The 19,075-nt window shown below is 40.6% G+C and overlaps 1 long non-coding RNA gene across 1 annotated transcript in view; it reads left to right on the forward strand.

Moving 5' to 3' along the window:
- The window catches only part of LOC140202268 (uncharacterized), a 49,662-nt gene extending 34,703 nt beyond the window's left edge, over positions 1–14,959 (forward strand). The window contains exon 3 of the long non-coding RNA XR_011887055.1: positions 14,639–14,959. This is a non-coding gene — a long non-coding RNA (uncharacterized lncRNA). The remainder of the gene's footprint in view (positions 1–14,638) is intronic.
- Positions 14,960–19,075: the final 4,116 nt, after the last annotated feature.

Raw genomic sequence — 19,075 nt, forward strand, 5'->3', positions numbered from 1 at the left:
CTATGTTTTCACCAGTAATAGTACACATAACCGGTCCTCCACCCAGTGAATAATGATTCGTCTTCCCACTGTTAATTTGTGTGACAGTAGCCAGCTACCAATAGTAAACGCATCTACGGTAAGTGGCGACTTAACTAGTTACCTCCTGTGTTCAGAGATCCTCTTCTGCACACTACTGATGTAATACATAGTTATCTGAGTTGTTGTCATCTTCCTGTTAGTTTGAACTAGTCTGGTCATTCTCCTCTGACCTCTCTTATTAACAAGGCATTTTCATCCACAGAACTGCCACTCATTAGATTTTTTCTTTGTTTATCACACCAATCTCTAAAAACTCTGGAGACTGTTGTGTGTGAAAATCCCAGGAGTTTCTGAGATACTCCGACCACCCCATCTGGCACCAACAAGTCAATGTCACTTAGAATACATTTCTTCCCCATTCTAATGTTTGGTCTTGACCATGCCTGTATGCTTTTATGCATTGAGTTGCTGCCACGTGATTGGCTGATTAGATATTTGCATTAATGAGCAGGTGTACAGGTGTACCTAATAAAGTGGCCACTGAGTGTAGCGTCCACAGATTCCAACTTTTTTTAGCACTGATTAACTGCATGCTAAAACGGTAGATATGCACCTCAAAACCAGTCTTATAGAGTATTTACTTTACTTTATTGTCGCCAAACAATTGATACTAGAGCGTACAATCATCATAACGATATTTGATTCTGCGCTTCGCGCTCCCTGAAGTACAAATCGACAGTAAATATTAAAAATTTAAATTATAAATCATAAATAGAAAGTTGAAAAGGGAAAGTAAGGTAGTGCAAAAAACTGACAGGCAGGTCCAGATATTTGGAGGGTACGGCCCAGATCCGGGTGAGGATCCATTCAGCAGTCTTATCACAGTTGGAAAGAAGCTATTCGCAAATCTGGCCATACGAGTCTTCAAGCTCCTGAGCCTTCTCCCGGAGGGAAGAGGGATGAAAATGTGTTTATAATATGTGTTTAAAAAGTGTGTTTAAAAAGTATTTATAATATCATTAGAGATTCTAGATTAAATGGATTCACCTCAGATGGAAACATTCTACCAAACACAGAATATTGAAATCTCTGCCTGCAAAGAATAGGTCAGAAACATACAAGCACAAGAGATTCTGCAGATGCTGGAGGAAATCAGCATGTCAGGCAGAATCAATGAAAAGGAAGAAAGAGTGGATGTCTCGCACTGAAACCTTTCATTTGTCCTTGAAGGAAGCTGGGCTCTGTAATAGAGTCCAAGTGCACAAGGAAAATGCTTGAAGATGCTAACTGGTTGACTGTAGACTCAGTAGCAGGTACTGGTTAGAGTACCTCAGGTCATGCAGAGAGAAGCGCTCACAACATTAACATAACCAAGATAAATATTAGCGAGATAAAGATTAACTTTATTTGTGATATATACATCGAAACATCAAAACATGCAGTGAAATGCATCGTCGGTGATGTGCTAGACTGTCTGCAAGTAACACCACACTTCCGGCAACAAAATAACATGGCCACAACTCACTAACACTAACTCGCACATCTTAGGAGGAAACCAGAGCACTGGAGGAAATCCACGCAGCCATAGGGAGAACGTACAAACTCCTTACAGATAGTGGTGGGAATTGAACCCTAATCTTTGATTGCTGGCACTGTAAATTGATTGCACTAACTGCTACACTACTGTGCCACCCCAATATACAGTATTACTAATTCTCACCCATCAGCCACATTTATTTATTTAACAATCCAGCATGGAGTAGGTCCTTCTGGTCCTACAATTCCTGACAAACCCTAACCTAATCTTGGGATAATTTACAATGACCAATAAACCTACCTGGTACACCTTTGAACTGTGGCAGAAAATTGGACGATCCAAGGAAAACCCATGCATTCCACAGGGAGGACGTGCAGAGGCTCCTTACAAAATGGCACCAGATTTGAACTCTGACCTCTGGAATGCCTCAAGCTATAATAGCAACGACGCCCGTGACAATGGATAACAAAATAAATACAGAGGATTTCAGATAATTGGGCCATTAGTTAATCAGGGCAGCCACTTATTTGGGACAACTCTTAAAGAACGAAAATGAATTGAGAAAAAAAAATTCGGAATTCACTTTGTTTATTTGGGACAGAAGACTATTACCGTGCAGTTTATAACTAGCGTCCCAATGTGTCTCGCTTAACCAGAATCAATTGTATATTCTCAAGCAGGTATTAATGAGATAGATGGGAAAACCATTACTATACAATCTGTTGCATGCATTACAACAATGAAAAATATGAACTGAAGGTCATTGTAATGACTCTAAAGATCAAGTTCAAGTTTATTGTCATTCAACCACACATGTATACAGCTAAATGAAACAGCATTCCTCTGGGGCCAAGGGGCAAATCACACCACATATACCATAGTTACAATCCAGCACATACAGTCATAGAATAATATTAACACAAGTCCCTGAGAGAACTGGCCTGAGGGTTGACAGGTTGACGTTAAGTGTGGGGTGCATGTTTATGTGAGACAGTATAGTGTTACTGACATTGTTAAAATAAAACAAGTTGTATAAATATGTGACACAGCAGCAATAAAAGATGAAAAAGTGACCAGAGCATTCACACAGGGTGTGCATGTGTGCTGGATGGCTGCAGGGTGTTTTAAGTGGTTGGAGTTGTGTGGTGTAAATTCTCACTTCACAAGTGTCAAAAATCTTATATGCAATCTGCTTTTGGTCCACGTCAGATACTGAATCCTTCTGAGAAAGTAAAGGTGATGTGATTATGTACAGAAGGTAGATGCACTGAAAACCCAAACAACCTTCATCCAAGTTCCGTAAAAGTTCTGCAGATTTCATAACCTAGCCAGCAACTTTGACACTAGAAAGGCTGACTCAAAACACAGCTGCAGTAACTGTAGAACAAAAGCGATACGCATCCAGCCGCATTGTAAAGTATCGGTCTTATTAACAGTGAAGCAATTGACCATAAAAATGAACGCACTTAACAATGCACCAACCATAATCTTACACTTCCAACAATACGTTCTGGATAATTGCAATTAAAGTAAACCATGATAGATATCAGGGTCTGGTGTGGAGGGGCCACTGCATAGGATTGGAAAAGCTGCAGAAAGTTATAAACTCTGTCATGGGCATCAGCCTTCTCAGCGCCGAGGACACCTTCAAAAGGTGATGCCTCAAAACGTCGACATCCATCGTCAAGAACTCTTATCACCCAGCACATGCCTTCTTCTCATGGTTTTCATCAAGGAGGTGGTACACGAGCCTGAAGACACACACTAAACTTTTCAGGAACACCTTCTTCACTTCCAACATCAGATTTCTAATGGACAATTAACCTCACTATTTTTGCCCTCTCTTTTTGCACTAATTTATTAATTAATTAAAAAATTTTAAATATATCCTTCTTATTGCGATTTATAGTTTTTATTATGAATTGCAATGTGTTGCTGCCGCAAAACAAATTTCACAACATATGCCAGTGATATTTAACCTGATTCTCATTCTGTTTCTGATATATGGGAGGAGCAATTAAAAATTCCAGGACAATGCTCTTTTTTTGATGGAACTTGTTACAAATTGCACACAGTTTGCCTTTTGGCTCATAGAATTGCAGCACAGTAGAGGCCCTTCAGCCCACCATGTTGTGCCAGCCTTTTAACCTATTCTAAGATCAATCTAACCCTTCCCTCCTCCAAAATCCTCCATTTTTTATCCATGTCTCTTATCCAAGAAGATCCTTAAATGTTCCAAATGCATTTACCTCTACCACACCCTGAACTGCGCACTCTACATATCCACCTTCCAGATCTCCTAACATCTATTGCATGAAGGAACACAGAATGAGCCAATAATATGCACCCCACTTCAAAGGCTTTTGATGTAGAATAAATGGTCTGGGCCAGACTTGTACAGCAGCCCAGATCTATCAGGGTTCAATTCCCACCTCTGCCGGTAAGGAGTTTGAACGTTCTCTCTGTAACCCCATCTTCCTCCAGGTGCTTTACTTTCACATTCCTAAGACTTACAGATTAGGGGTAGTGGGTTGTTTGCACGCTACGTTGGCACTGGCAGCATGGCCTAGTGCAATCCCTACTGAATTGATTTCCATGTTTCAATGTACATGTGACAAATAAAAGCTAATGTTTTCTTTTCAGTGCTGAGAAACCACCTCAGCAGGTCCTCTTAGTGAGTGAACTGCAAAGCACAAATCAGGAGTGTAGCGTACTTGTCCTCTGGTCTGGATGAGTACAGCTCCAACAATACTCAAAAAAACTAAACACCAAGGAGGGGAAAATACCCCAGTTATGCTACCCATCTAGGGCCTGAAACATTTGACAGAATCACCACTAAATGGCTGGAGCCCACAGTTCCTGAAAATGTACTGCTGTTTTTTACTGCAGCATTTTCCAAATCCATATATCTGCCAGCAAGAAGAATAAAAGAAGCAAGTTTATAGGAATACCAGCAGCTCCACGGTTTCTTGCTAGTCACACGCCATTCTAAATTGAAAATGTATTCCCGTATCTTTATCATGGTGCATTCTAAGCCTTAGAACTTTCTATTCAATCACAGCATGGTCACGAGAGCTGTAGGAATTCAAGAAGGTGATGCACCACAATCTTCTCAAGAGCAACTGTGGATGAGCAGTAATTGTGCAGACTTGGCATCCTACAGGTGAATTTTAAAAATCCCTCACAAGGGACAAAAGAGAACCTCTGAAGGCACAACGTGAACATTAAGCAATGGAGATGCCAGAGTTTGCAGACATTGGAAACTATCTGGAGAATGTCAACGGGTCGAGCAGCATCTGTGGAAGGAAAGGATTTGTCAGCATTTCAGGTCAAAACTATCAGTGGGTGCTACAGTAACATAGCGGGTAACACGAAGCTATTACAGCTCAGGGCGTCGGAGTTCGTTGTTCAATTCCAGAATTCCACGAGGAGGACATACTCATCTGTATGTACGTATGTCCTCCTTGTGGAATATATGGGTTTTCTCTGGGTGTTTCGGTTTTCTCCAACAGTCCAAAGACGTACTGGTAATAAGTCATTGTAAATAACCCAGTGATTAGGCTGGGGTTAATTGCTGGTGGCATGGGTTGATGAGCTGGAAGGGCCTATTCTGTGTTGTATCACTCAATAAATAAAATCAGGACTTCATATGCTCGACACACACACAAGATGCTGGAGGAACTCAGCAGGCCAGGCAGCATCTGTGGAAAAAAAGTACAGTCGATGTGTCAGGCTGAAACCCTTCGGCAGGACTTAACATGCTCTGCCATTTCATCTAATATTATTTTAATGGGATTGCAAAACCACTCAAAATACACAGACCAGTGGCTGCTTTAAGAGTCCAGGGAAAGGAGTCTGACATGAGTTAAATGCTCACTGCTGGAATACATATCATAGTTTCACATCTTAGCATTTGGAATTGTGTCCAAACACTGGCTCAGTTGTACTGAAGAGAGCTCCTCGTTATTACTGACTAAGTTCTCCATCTCATCTGATGTATGGATACTACGTAAGTTAAGACATCCAGTTCTACAAAAGGCACCACAATTAACTAAACTTTCACAAACAACGTAGAAAACATCCTCCCCAAATGTGACAAGTGCTGGCATGTAACCTGGAATTCATTTGATAACTATCTTCTTTTACAAGCCTTGTCTAGACTTAAATAAACATAATGTTCAATTGATAATGTGCACGGAGATGAATATAAATTAGTGTCATAGAAAGTAACACAATGTACAACTGTGAGGACAAAGATCTGGCAAAATATCCAGCAAAATATAACTAAACACCTGCAGACTACAATCCAGTTTATCAAACCCATTTTATAATGATAATAAGCAGTCTATCACATTATTTTATCACATTGAAAGATGGCTACATGATACAATAACATAATAAGTATTTTCCTCAATTGACCAGTGAAGAACTTCATCACCAAGTGCTGCCTCCAGGGATTAATAGAATTGTCGGCAGTTTTCAGGGTCTCATCAGTTATCTGATGTCTGAGTGTATTATGTTACAGTGGTTGATTGCTGACACGTGGAAAGATGAAGAAAGCCATTTTAAGGCAAAGTTATTCCACCTAATTCTACAGAGAAAAAACTACTCAGAATTAGAATCCAGTTTATAATCACTGACCTACAGTTGTGTCATGAAATTTGTTTTGTGGCAACAGTACAATTCAATACATTAAAAATACTATAAGTCCTAATAAGATATATTTAAAAAAGTAAATTTGTAGTGCAAAAGGAGAGCAAAATGGTAAGCCAGTGTTCATGGGCCATTCAGAAATCTGATAGCAGAGGAAAGAATCTGTTCCTAAAACAATGAGTGTGGGTCTTCAGGCTCCTGAACCTCCTCTCTAGTGGTAGTAATGAGAAGAGGGCATGTTCTAGGTGGTGGTCCTTAATGATGGATGCAGCTTTTATGAGGCATTGTTGTTTGAAGATGTCCTCAATAATTCCACCAGTACACAATACAGATAGGAAAAGAATTGAGAACAAATTAGAGACAATGGAAAGCTGTTTGAAAAGAAAAGGGGGAAAAAAACTAACCATTAGAAATTCTGTGCCTTATGTCATTAAATAATCAACAGTCTAAGAACAACTAATATGCCTGTTATTTCTCAGCGACCATTGTTGATGGTTCTGTCAGAAGTAAAATATGATGTAAGAAGAAATATAGACTGTTTATTCCTCTCCATGGATGCTGAGTTCCTCCAGAACTTTGTGTGTTTCTCAAGATTTCCAGGATCTGCAGAATCACTTGCACTTATAAGTAGAAATAAAACACAGAGACCAATGCAAAGCATTTTCAGAGTTCCACATGGTAGGCTGGTCCAGAAGATTAAGGAGATAAGAGTGTCCTCCAAACTGGATCCAAAATTGGGTTGGTGATTGGAGGTAGAGGGTATTGAAGGAAGGGTTTTTTTTATGACAAAAGTGCACCAGAGGGATTGGTGCTGGAACTTCCATTATTTCTGATATATATATATATATAACTTGGATGAGAATCAGAATCCAGATGAGGCAACACTGCTCCTGCGAATCTGCTGGAGTCACCTATTTTGTCCGGTGCTCCCGGTGTTGCTTCCTTTACATCGGTGAAACTTGATGTAAATAGGGGGACGGTTTTGTTGAGCACCTCTGCTCCATCCACAGAAAGCGGAATTTCCCATTGGCCAACCATTTTATTTCCTATCCCCATTCCGACACACAAGTCCATGGCCTCCTCTTTTGCCATTATGAAAGTCACTCTCAGGTTGGAGGAGCAACAGCTCACACTGTATCCTGTCTAGGTAGCCTCCAAACAGATGGCATGAACATCGATTTCTCCTACTGGAAATTCTTTTCCTCTCCCCACTCCCACTTCTTCTATTCCCCACTCTGGTCTCTTACCACTTCTCCTCACCTATCACCTCCCCTAGTGCCCCTCCACCCACCCTTTCACCTAAGGTCCATTCTCCTCCAGCAGATTTCTTCTTCTCTAGCACTTTTCCTTTTCTAACTATCACCTCCCAGCTTCTTACTTCATACCCCCTCCTCCACCCACCTGGCTTCACCTATCACCTTCTAGCTTGTCCTCCATTCCCTCCCTCCAACTTCTTATTCTGGCATCTTCCCCGTTCCTTTCCAACCCTGATGAACAGACTCAGCCTAAAACATCGACTGTTTATTCATCTCCATAGATGCTGCCTGACCCGCTGACTTCCTCCAGTATTTTGTTTGTTGCGCTGAATTTCCAGCATTTGCAGAATCTTTTGTGCTTATAGGGATGCAACAGTTAGAATGCTCTCCACCGTACAGCTGTAGAAATTTGCTAGGGTCTTTGGCTACATACCAAATCTCCTCAAACTTCTAAAGAAATACAGCTGCTGGCATGCCCTCCTCATTATTGGATCAATATGTTGGGACCAGGATGGATCGTCTAAGATGTTGACACCCAGGAACTTGAAGCTGGGCATCCTGTGCACTACTGATCTATCAGTAAGGTCTGGCATATGTTCCCTTGACTTCCCCTTCCTGAAGTCCACATTAGTGCATTTATACAAAGAATTGAGTTGTAAAGACACATTGTATATCACAATGTCTCAGAAGGTGATCACACATCTGAAAAATTTCAACAATTATTAGGATAATAATTCAAACTCTGGTGTTAATTCTTGTTTTCAAAGTAATGGCTTATTCAGTGTTCAGATTAATTGACAACCATCACCAAAAACAATTCAGCTCAATGTTCTGCTTACTGTGGATAGTGAGGCCATTAATGCCGCCAACATTAATGCCTGAATGACTATCGACCTGTGGTTCTGACATCAATTGCTATGAAGTGCTTCGAGCGATTGGTTATGGCACACATCAACCACAGCCTACCAGTCAACCTCGATGCTTTGCAATTCTCCTACCGGAGCAACAGGTCAACGGCAGATGCCATCTCTCTGGCCCTACATTCCTCCTCAGAATACCTGGAGAATAAAGACACATACGTAAGGCTCCTTCTCATTGACTATAGCTCTGCCTTTAATACCATCATGCCAAATAAATTGATTCCTAAGCTCCGGAACCTGGGCCTTTGCACTCAGATCTGCAGCTGGATCTTCAACTTCCTCACAGACAGGACCTAGGCTGTAAAAATAGGGGACAAGATCTCCTCTACAATCACTCCGAGCACCGGTGCCCACAGGGCTGTGTACTCAGCCCCCTGCTGTACTCACTGTACACCCATGATTGTGTAGCCAAGTTTCCATCGAACTCAATATAAAAGTTTGCTGATGACACAATAATTGTAGGTCACATCTCGGGTAAAGATGATGAGTACAGAGAGGAAATTAAGAACCTGGTGGCATGGTGCGAAGACAATAACCTATCCTTCAACGTCAGCAAGACGAAGGAATTGGTTGTTGACTTCAGAAGGAGTAGCGGATCGCACGACCCAATTTACATCGCTGGTGCGCAAGTGGAACAGGTCAAAAGCTTTAAGTTCGTCGGGGTCAATATCACAAATGACCTGACTTGGTCCAACCAAGCAGAGTCCACTGCCAAGAAGGCCCACCAGCGCCTTTACTTCCTGAGAAAACTAAAGAAATTTGGCCTGTCCCCTAAAACCCTCACTAATTTTTATAGATGCACCGTAGAAAGCATTCTTCTAGGGTGCATCACAACCTGGTATGGAAGTTGTCCTGTCCAAGACTGAAAGAAGTTGCAGAAGATCGTGAACATGGCGCAGCACATCACACAAACCAATCTTCCGTCCTTGGACTCACTTTACACCGCAAGCTGTCGGAGCAGCGCTACCAGGATAATCAAAGACACGACCCACCCAGCCAACAGACTTTTCGTCCCTCTTCCCTCCAGGAGAAGGCTCAGGAGCTTGAAGACTCGTACGGCCAGATTTGGGAACAGCTTCTTTCCAACTGAACGGATCCTGACCCGGATCTGGGCCGTACCCTCCAAATATCCGGACCTGCCTCTCGGTTTTTTTGCACTATCTTACTTTCCATTTTTATATTTTCTATTTATAATTTATAATTTAAATTTTTAATATTTACTGTCAATTTGTACTCCAAGGCCGGAAGTGCAGAATCAAATATCACTGTGATGATTGTACGTTCTAGTATCAAGTGTTTGGCGACTATAAAGTATAAAGTATAAAGAAACACAACATTTACACATAGACAACAATAAATACATTTTATAGCAAGTGTTTCCATGGAGATTGTGCTGAGATGTAGATCAAGTGCTACAAAGATGTAGCTTTTGTACATTTAGACATGGTTAGTGTCTGGGGTGGCAGAGTGGAGATACGTTTCTACCACTTAAGGTGTAAGGCACTGCTCTCCTCTGCTAGCCTGCAGGTCACCCTTGGGCAAGGTGGAGCACCTGTTTAGCCCCCGGAACAGGGTTATGAGAAGCCATGGGAGCAGGTGGTGGATGGTTGGATGAGCAGCTAGTGCATATCACACGTCCTGGTTATGTGAACACGACGATAGGCAGACAATCTCTGAAGACTATTGATAATGGCTGGGATCACCCATCTTGTAAATACACTGCCTGGAAAAAGGCAATGGCAAACCACTTCTTAGAAAAGATTGCCAAGAACAATCATGGCCATAGGATCATGATCGCCTACGTCATACAACACAGCATATTATATTATTATATATAATATGCTGTGTTGTATGACGTAGGTGATCTTTTACACACACAAATGGTATTAGTAAAACCACTCTAACAACCCACACTGATCGTCAAGGGTAGTAGCTGAATGCAATGACCTCTGGCTAGAAACTGAATTTTCCTTGCTCTGTTGTGAAAAAACATTGTGTGCATAGTGTTAACACAAGTTTTGTGCCACAGATTGCAAAAATCAATAAAAGTGTGCATTAGAATTAGAAAGGTTTCCATCAAGAGTTTCCATCCATCTGATCAATACACTTGCCAATGTGGTGTTGCCTTATAGTTAGAGAAGTCTATCAAGTTCAGGTTCAATTGTCTTTCAACCATACACATGAATACAGATAAGGAAACAGCGTTCTTATATGGCCAAGGTGTAAAACACAGTACCATGTCAGACACAGCACATATAGCACAATAATTATGATAGCAGGAAAACATACTATTACAAAAAAAATAATACAGCCCAAGTCCCTGAGTATCACAACCTGTAGATTAATGGTGTATGGACGATGTCCTGGAGCCAGGTTTCTGCAAGAAAAAGCACACAGCAGTTCCTAATCTTGCATATGCATCTCACAACAGCCAGACATTACTGCAGTTCTCAGGAACACCTCCTCCCCATCAGCACCACCACACTTTTCACACTCAAACTCAAACCTGACATATATCATAATCAGTCCCTCTGGGGAAAATCAAGGAGTTCTCTACTATCTGTTGGTCTAAGCTGACAGGACAAGGCTAGAACTGTCACAAGAGAGAGTGAAATTGCATGGTTCTGGAGCAACGTGCCAAGAAATGTCTTCATCTCACCAGCTATGTCATAGTGACCTTTAATATAAACACTGCCATTTTCTCTCTCTCTCTCACACACACACAAACAGTATACACACCGTGCTCACTTTTCAAACACTACTACCCTTCTTCAAACAAAAACACGGAAATTTGTTGGAAAATGTTCAAAATCAAGTCAATCTGTTGGCAGACAAGTAGAAGGAGCGATCCCTTTACCTCTTCCACCCTTGGTTGCAGTATTAGTTTAAATATCAGCTATTTTTTCAGAGTCTATTCACGACTGTTCCACATTGATGTTACTCTGCCAGTATTTGAAAAACTTTATGGAATTTATTCATAAAGAGCAATTCATTTCACTTTTCCATATTTTTAGGAAATTGCTAAAATTTGTGGACAGCCACAGAATGTCATCACATGGTACTCTGCACGCAGTGAGAGGAAATTATGCTTTTCAGTTAAACCACAATAATGTCTTTCTGTACAAGTATCTGAATCAGCAAAGAGGGTACATGTGCACACTAAATCGTTGTATGTACTGTGTATTGAATCCTGTTAAAAAGAACAGATGCAAATGGGAACTAGCTGTGGTTAAGTATCATACTGGTCAGTTCTTCATTCACAGCAGTATTTGTGAATGGAAAAACATCCATAAGATGCTTGCACTGGTTTAAATAAGATTTTTTTATAGAGAATCAAAATTTTTACTTGTCTCCCAATTTAGAGAATTACAGTGGTATGCAAAAGTTTGGGCACACCTGGTCAAAATTTCTGTTACTGTGAATAGTTAAGTGAATAGAAGATGAACTGATCTCCAAAAGTCATAAAGTTAAAGATGAAACATTCTTTTCAACATTTTAAGCAAGATTAGTGTATTATTTTTGTTTTGTACAATTTTAGAGTGAAAAAAGGAAAGGAGCACCATGCAACAGTTTGGGCACCCCAAGAGATTTGAGCTCTCAAATAACTTTTACCAAGGTCTCAGCTTGTTAGGGCTATGGCTTGTTCACAGTCATCATTAGGAAAGGCCAGGTGATGCAAATTTCAAAGCTTTATAAATACCCTGACTCGTCAAACATTGTCCCAACAATCAGCAGCCATGGGCTCCTCTAAGCCTAACACTCTGAAAATTAAAATAAATGATGCCCACAAAGCAGGAGAAGGCTATAAGAAGATAGCAAAACATGTTCAGGTAGCTGTTTCCTCAGTTCATAATGTAATTAAGAAATGGCAGTTAACAGGAATGGTGGAGGACAAGTTGAGCTCTGGAAGACCAAGAAAACTTTCCGAGAGAACTGCTCGTAGGATTGCAAGAAAGGCAAATCAAAACCCCCGTTTGACTGCAAAAGACCTTCAGGAAGATTTAACAGACTCTGGGGTGGTGGTGCATTGTTCTACTGTGCAGCGACACCTGCACAAATATGACCTGCATGGAAAAGTCATCGGAAGAAAACCTTTCCTGCATCCTCACCACAAAATTCAGCATCAGAAGTTTGCAAAGGGACATCTAGACAAGCCTGATGCATTTTGGAAACAAGTCCTATGGACTGATGAAGTTAAAATAGAACTTTTTGGCTGCAATGAGCAAAGGTATGTTTGGGAAAAAAAAAGGGTGCAGAATTTCATGAAAAGAACACCTCTCCAATTGTTAAGCACGGGGGTGGATCGATCATGCTTTGGGCTTGTGTTGCAGCCAGTGGCACGGGGAACATTTACTGGTAGAGGGAAGAATGAATTCAAATAAATACCCGCAAATTCTGGAAGCAAACATCACACCGTCTGTAAAAAAGCTGAAGATGAAAAGAGGATGGTTTCTACAACAGGATAATGATCCTAAACACACAATGGACTACCTCAAGAGGCGCAAGCTGAAGGTTTTGCCATGGCCCTCCCAGTCCCCCGACCTAAACATCATCGAAAATCTGTGGATAGACCTCAAAAGAGCAGTGCATGCAAGACAGCCCAAGAGTCTCACAGAGCTAGAAGCCTTTTGCAAGGAAGAATGGGTGAAAATCCCCCAAACAAGAATTAAAAGACTCTTAGCTGACTACAGAAAGTGTTTACAAGCTGTGATACTTGCCAAAAGGGGTGTTACTAAGTACTGACCATGCACGGTGCCCAAACATTTGCTTTGGGCCCTTTTTCCTTTTTTGTTATTTTGAAACTGTGAAAGATGGAAATAAAAAAGTACTTTGCTTAAAATATTAAAGAAATGTGTCATCTTTAACTTTATGCCTTCTGGAAATCAGGTTATCTTTTACTCACTTAGCTATTCACAGTAACAGAAATTTTGACTAGGGGTGCCCAAACTTTTGCATGCCACTGTGTATCTCACATATTACATAAAGATACCAGATGCCCTCAAGTGAATTTTGTGACAGTAATTCATTTGAGAAGTCTACATGGTGTTAGAAATCACAGTTGAAGTTCAGGGAACTTACAAGTGTTCTTCAGGCCTTGACAGCAGATCAGTTCCTTAACTTCGCAGAAGGATTATAATTCAGACTTTTCAGTCTGGAACTGTCATACTTAGCAATTTCTTTGATGACCTTTGTTTTTGGCTAATGAGGGGGAAATGTCTGTACAATTTTGATACAGAAGTTGCGATTCTAACAACTCAAAAGGGTATCAGTGTGGACAAAGGCTACAAATAATAATAAACTGATTTTAGGCAACCTTGCACTCAACTTCAGTAGACCAAAGAACTGACTGTGGACTTCAGAAAAGGGTAAGGCAAGGGAGCATAACCAGTCCTCATCCAGGAATCAGAAGAGAGACCAATTTCAAGTTCCTGGGTGTCAATATCTCTGAGAATCTACCCTGGACCCAACTTATTGACCCAGCTACAAAGAAGGCACAATAGCAGCTGTACTTCATTAGGAGTTTGAGGGGATTTGGTATGTCACCAAAGATACTCACAAATTTCTACAGATGTACCATCGAGAGCATTCTAACTGGCTGCATCACCGTCTGGTATCGGGGCACGGGGAGATGCTACTGGACAGGATCGAAATAAGCTGCAGGGTGTTGCAAACTTAGTTAGCTCCATCATGGGCACCAGCCTCCATAGTATCGAGGATATCTTCAAGGAATGATCCCTCAAAAAGGCAGCATCTGTCATTAAGGAACCCCATCACCCAGGTCATGCCTTGTTCTCATTGCTACCATCAGAGAGGAGGTATAGAAGCCTGAAGCTACACACTCAATGATTCAGGAACAGCTTCTTCCCTTCTGTCATCTGATTTCAGAATAGACATTGAATCCATGAACACTACCTCACTATCTTTATTTCTATTTTTGCACTGCTTATTTAATTTAACTAATATATATAGTTACTGTAATTCACGTTTTTTTCTATTATTATGTATTGCATTGCATTACTGCCACACAGACAATAAATTTCATGACATCATGCTGGTAATATTAGGGTAATTACAGAGTATGTGGTTAGTGCAAGAAAGTGGTGCTGAAATAAAAGACCAGCCATGATCTGACTGAATGACCTCTTGCTCCTATTTCTAGTATTCGCATGTTCTAATGCAAAACCAAAAGTAAAATTAGGATTGGGAAACATTTCTTTCAAAAATATTTATTCTGTTTTTATTTTATTTAGAGATACAGCATGGTTACAAGCCTTCCAGCCAACTAAACCTGTGCGACCCAATTACACCCATGTAATTAACCTACTGACCCGTAGATCTTTGGAATGTGAAAGCATACCGGAACACACAGAAGAAAGACAGGTGGTCATGGCGAGAATGTACAAACTCCTCGCAGACAGTGGTGGGAAATGAACAATGGTTGCTGACACCGTAACAGCAAATAGTCTACTTAAATATCTCTTCAACGTAATGATTGTATCTGATTCTGCCTTCTACTCAGGCAGTGTTTTCCAGATTATTTCTTTATGATTAATTTTCAATATTAAATTAAAGTGATTAATTATAAATGTTAAAGACTATCTTTATTTGTCACGTACATTGAAACACTGGAACAGTGAAATGCATCATTTGCATCAAATCAAATCAGCGAGGATTGCGCAGCAGGCAGCCCAGTTTGCAAGTATCGCCATGCATCCAATGCCAACATAGCATGCCCCCAACTTATTAACCCTAACAATAACCGTATGTGTTTGGAAAGTGGGAGGAAACCAGAGCACCTCGAGGAAACCTATGTGGTCATGGGGTGAATGTAAAAACTCTTTACAGACAGCGGCAGAAAATAAAACCCCAATCAGTGATCACTAGCACTGTAAGGCAATCTGCACTAACCACTATGCTAACCTGTATACAAAAAGCACATAATAAATAATAATTGTGTTTGGATCTATTTACTCTGCTTGATAAAACCAATACTCCTCGTTTTCAACTGACTTATTTCCCTTTTGGCAAAAGACCATTTTTCCAACTTCCTTTTTCATTCCCAGTTTCCTAAATGTTATTGGCTTCTCATGATGACCAAATACTTTGCAATGATGAATAATTTATTGCAATCAGTTGAATCATCTCAGTGGACATTGGCGAGAAAGATTTACAAGGATGTTGTCGGGACTGGAGGGCTAGAGTTGTAAGGAGAGACTGGACAGGCTGGGACTGTTTACCCTAGATTGAAGGAGACTACAAGGTGACCTTTTAGAGGTTCATAAAACTGAGACATAGGTAAGTTCAGTTGTCATTGTTGTTGTTCCCAGGGTAGGGAAGTCTATAACCAGAGGGCATATGTTTAAGGTGAGAGGAGAAAGATTTAAAGGGGACCCGAGGGACAAGTTTTTCTCAGAAATGGGTATGGGTATATGAAGGAAGCTACCTGCAGAAATGGTAGAGGGGTCCTGCACAGTGAGTAGAGGGAGTTAGGAAAGAGGTTGAAGAGCAAAGTTTAAAGTACAAAGTAAATTTATTATCAAAGTACATAAATGTCATCATATACAACAGTGAAATTCATTTTCTTGCAGGCATACACAGCAAATCTATGAAAAACAATAAAATCAATGAAAGACCACATCCAACAGAAATGGCAAACAACCAATGTGCGAAAAAACAAAATGGAAGATAATAATAATAATAATGAATAAGCAATAAATATCAAGAACATGAAATGAGGAGTCCTTGAAAGTGGGTCCATAGGTTGAGGGGAACAGTTCAGGATAGGGGAGTTGAGTGAAGTTATCCCCTTTGGTTCAAGAGCCTGATGGTTCAGGGGTTGTTACTGTTTCTGATCCTGGTGGTGAGAGTCCTGAAGCTCCTGTAAATTCTTCCTGATGGCAGCAGTGAGAAGAGAGCATGACCTAGGTGGTGCTACATGCTAGTCATGGCAGGAATTGGATGATAATACAGATGAAGGTGTAGTTGAGGAAGTGATGGAAGGGACAGAGTTCCAGAATTTTGGATCATTGGGATCTCTTCTGGGGAAGGTATAACCTGTACAAAAAGGATGGGTTACACCTGAACCCTTATGGGCAGGTTTACTGGACTTGTCGGTGAGGGTTTAAACTAATTTGGCAGAGGGATTGGAACAGGAATGATAGGCATTTGGTATACAAGTTGATGCATTAGGTCGGTAGTGAGACTGTAAGCAATGGCTTCACAGATGATAGGCCAAAATTGCATTCAGAGGGTTGAGTTGAAGTGTAACATGGGGGCAAAACCGAAAAGGGTGATGAATACAGGACTGAAGGAGTTATATTTGAATGCACGCAGTATAGAAAATAAGATTCAAAATTGGCAGCTATAATATTGTGGGTATCACTGAGTCGTGGATGAAAGAAGATCACAGCTGGGAGCTTAACACCTAGGGATACACATATATTGAAAGGACAGGCAGGTAAGCAGAGGGGATGTTGTGGCTCTGTTGGTAAAAATGAAATCAAATTTTTAGAAAGAGGTGACATTGGATCAGAAGGTGTGGAATCCTTGTGGATAGAGTTAAGAAACTGCAAGCATAAAAACTCCCTCATGGGAGTTACATACAGACCTCTGAACAGTTGTCAGAACGTGGGAAAAAATTGCAATAGGAGACAAAAGAGGCATGTAATAAAGGCAATGTTATGATAGTCATAAAGAATGTCAATGTGTAGGAAAATCAGGTTGGTGCTGGATCCCAAGAGAGGGAATTCGTAGAATGCCTGAATGATGACTTATTAGAGTGGGGGAAATGTCAATTCTAGATTGGGTATTGTGTAATGATTTGATTAGAGATCTTAAGGCAAAGGAAACCTTTGGAGGCAGAGATCATAATACGAGAGAATTCACCATGCAGTTTGAGAGGGAGAAGGTAAAATCAGATGTATCAGTATTATAGTAGAGGAAAGGGAATTAGCTAGCTGGCTGGTGGTGCAGTGACATCTTCATCAGACTTGGAGGCGAATGGCCCCAGGTTCGTATCTGGCTGACTTCTTGCATGTTTTCCATCGTGCTGTATGGGTGTCAAGCTAGCAACCCGGCCTTGTTTTTTCAAAAAAACGTACAAAATGCTAAAGAAAAGGTAAGGTTGCCGCCTTAAACAGAAGGTAACTAAGAAATCCTTAAGCCAAAAAGATATGAATCATGTAGGTAAATTAGCCAATAATATAAAAGAGGATACCAAGAGTATTTTCAGATATATAAAGAGTAAAAGAGAGTTAAACTGCTGGAAAATGACACTGGAGAGGTAGCAAATGGGCACAAAGAAGTGGCAGACGAACTTAGTGAGCATTTTGCGCCAGTTTTCACTGTGGAAAATACCCAAAGGCCAAGTCATTGGGTATATTTAAAGCAGAGGTGGATATGTTCTTGATTAGTCAAGGCATCAAAGGAAAAGGCAGGAGAATGGGGTTGGGAGGGATAATAAATCAGCCATGATGGAATGGTGGAGCAGACTCGATGGGCCAAGTGGCCTAATTCTGCTCCAACGTTCTTATTGTCTTATAGTCTAGAGGTGAGTACAATCACAATATCGAAGACATTTGGATAGGCAAAAGATGTAGTGGATATGGGACAAATGGAGGTAAATGGGACTAGCTCAGGAAGGCAGCTGGTTTGCTATGGACCAGTTGGGTTGACGGACGGGTTTCCATACTGAGTAACACAACGAATCTATGACAACACTATTTCCTCTTTGTTTGGTAATATCATAATAGATCTTCTGCACTGTGAAGCTGTGGCTTCATCTCAAAAATGAATGAGTGTTTATTCATTTCAACTCATTGTGATTGTGCCAACTAAATGCTTCAGTCAGACTCCTTAAACTGCTGGGTTCTGAATTTTTAATCCCAGGTTCTTTCGGAAGTCAGGAAAAGGCACAAAACTTGTTGCTACTCGCTTGTTTTATTAAGTTTTAATAGAACAAAGAAAACAAAATGGACGGTAACAGGAGCAGAAGGGAGAGAAGAAGCAGGAAGGCGGTATTGCCATGTAGTCAGCTATTTTCATACCCATAGACAAGAAACATTCCATTCAAATTCACAGATAAGAGTCAACCAATCAGATACCCCCTTTCAATAAACACAGCACCAGAGGAGCTTCCAGCACTTTCCAGAATGTTACAAAGAACTTTAACCACTAGGAGACACAGTAAACAACTGCATATATACACTGTGCCCAAGTACTGTATACAAGTAGTTCAAAAAATTATTAGCAAGTAATTTATTATTAAACTGCAAAGAAAATAAAAATGGAACAGTCTAATCCAACAAAACCTTTCAGATGAGGCTTTCTAGAACTCTTATGATTAAGACAAGATGCTGTTTCTCCCTTTTATTATCTGGACCAATGTATCAGAGTGATTTTAGTATACATTATCACTACAGCATTCCATGTGATGTGATAGTTAAGTATACACTCAGTGGGCACTTTATTAAAAACACCTGTGCTCCTGCTCGTTAATGCAAATATCTAATCATCCAATCATGTAGCAGCAACTCAACGAATAAAAGCATGCAGACATGGTCAAAGCATTCAGTTATTGTTCAGACCAAACATCAGAAAGGGGAAGAAACATGATCTAAGTGACTCTGACCGTGGAACGATTGTTGGTGCCAGACAGTGTGGTTTGAGCATCTCAGAAACTACTCATC

Source organism: Mobula birostris, chromosome 8 (assembly GCF_030028105.1).
Source record: "Mobula birostris isolate sMobBir1 chromosome 8, sMobBir1.hap1, whole genome shotgun sequence".
Classification (NCBI taxonomy): domain Eukaryota; kingdom Metazoa; phylum Chordata; class Chondrichthyes; order Myliobatiformes; family Myliobatidae; genus Mobula; species Mobula birostris.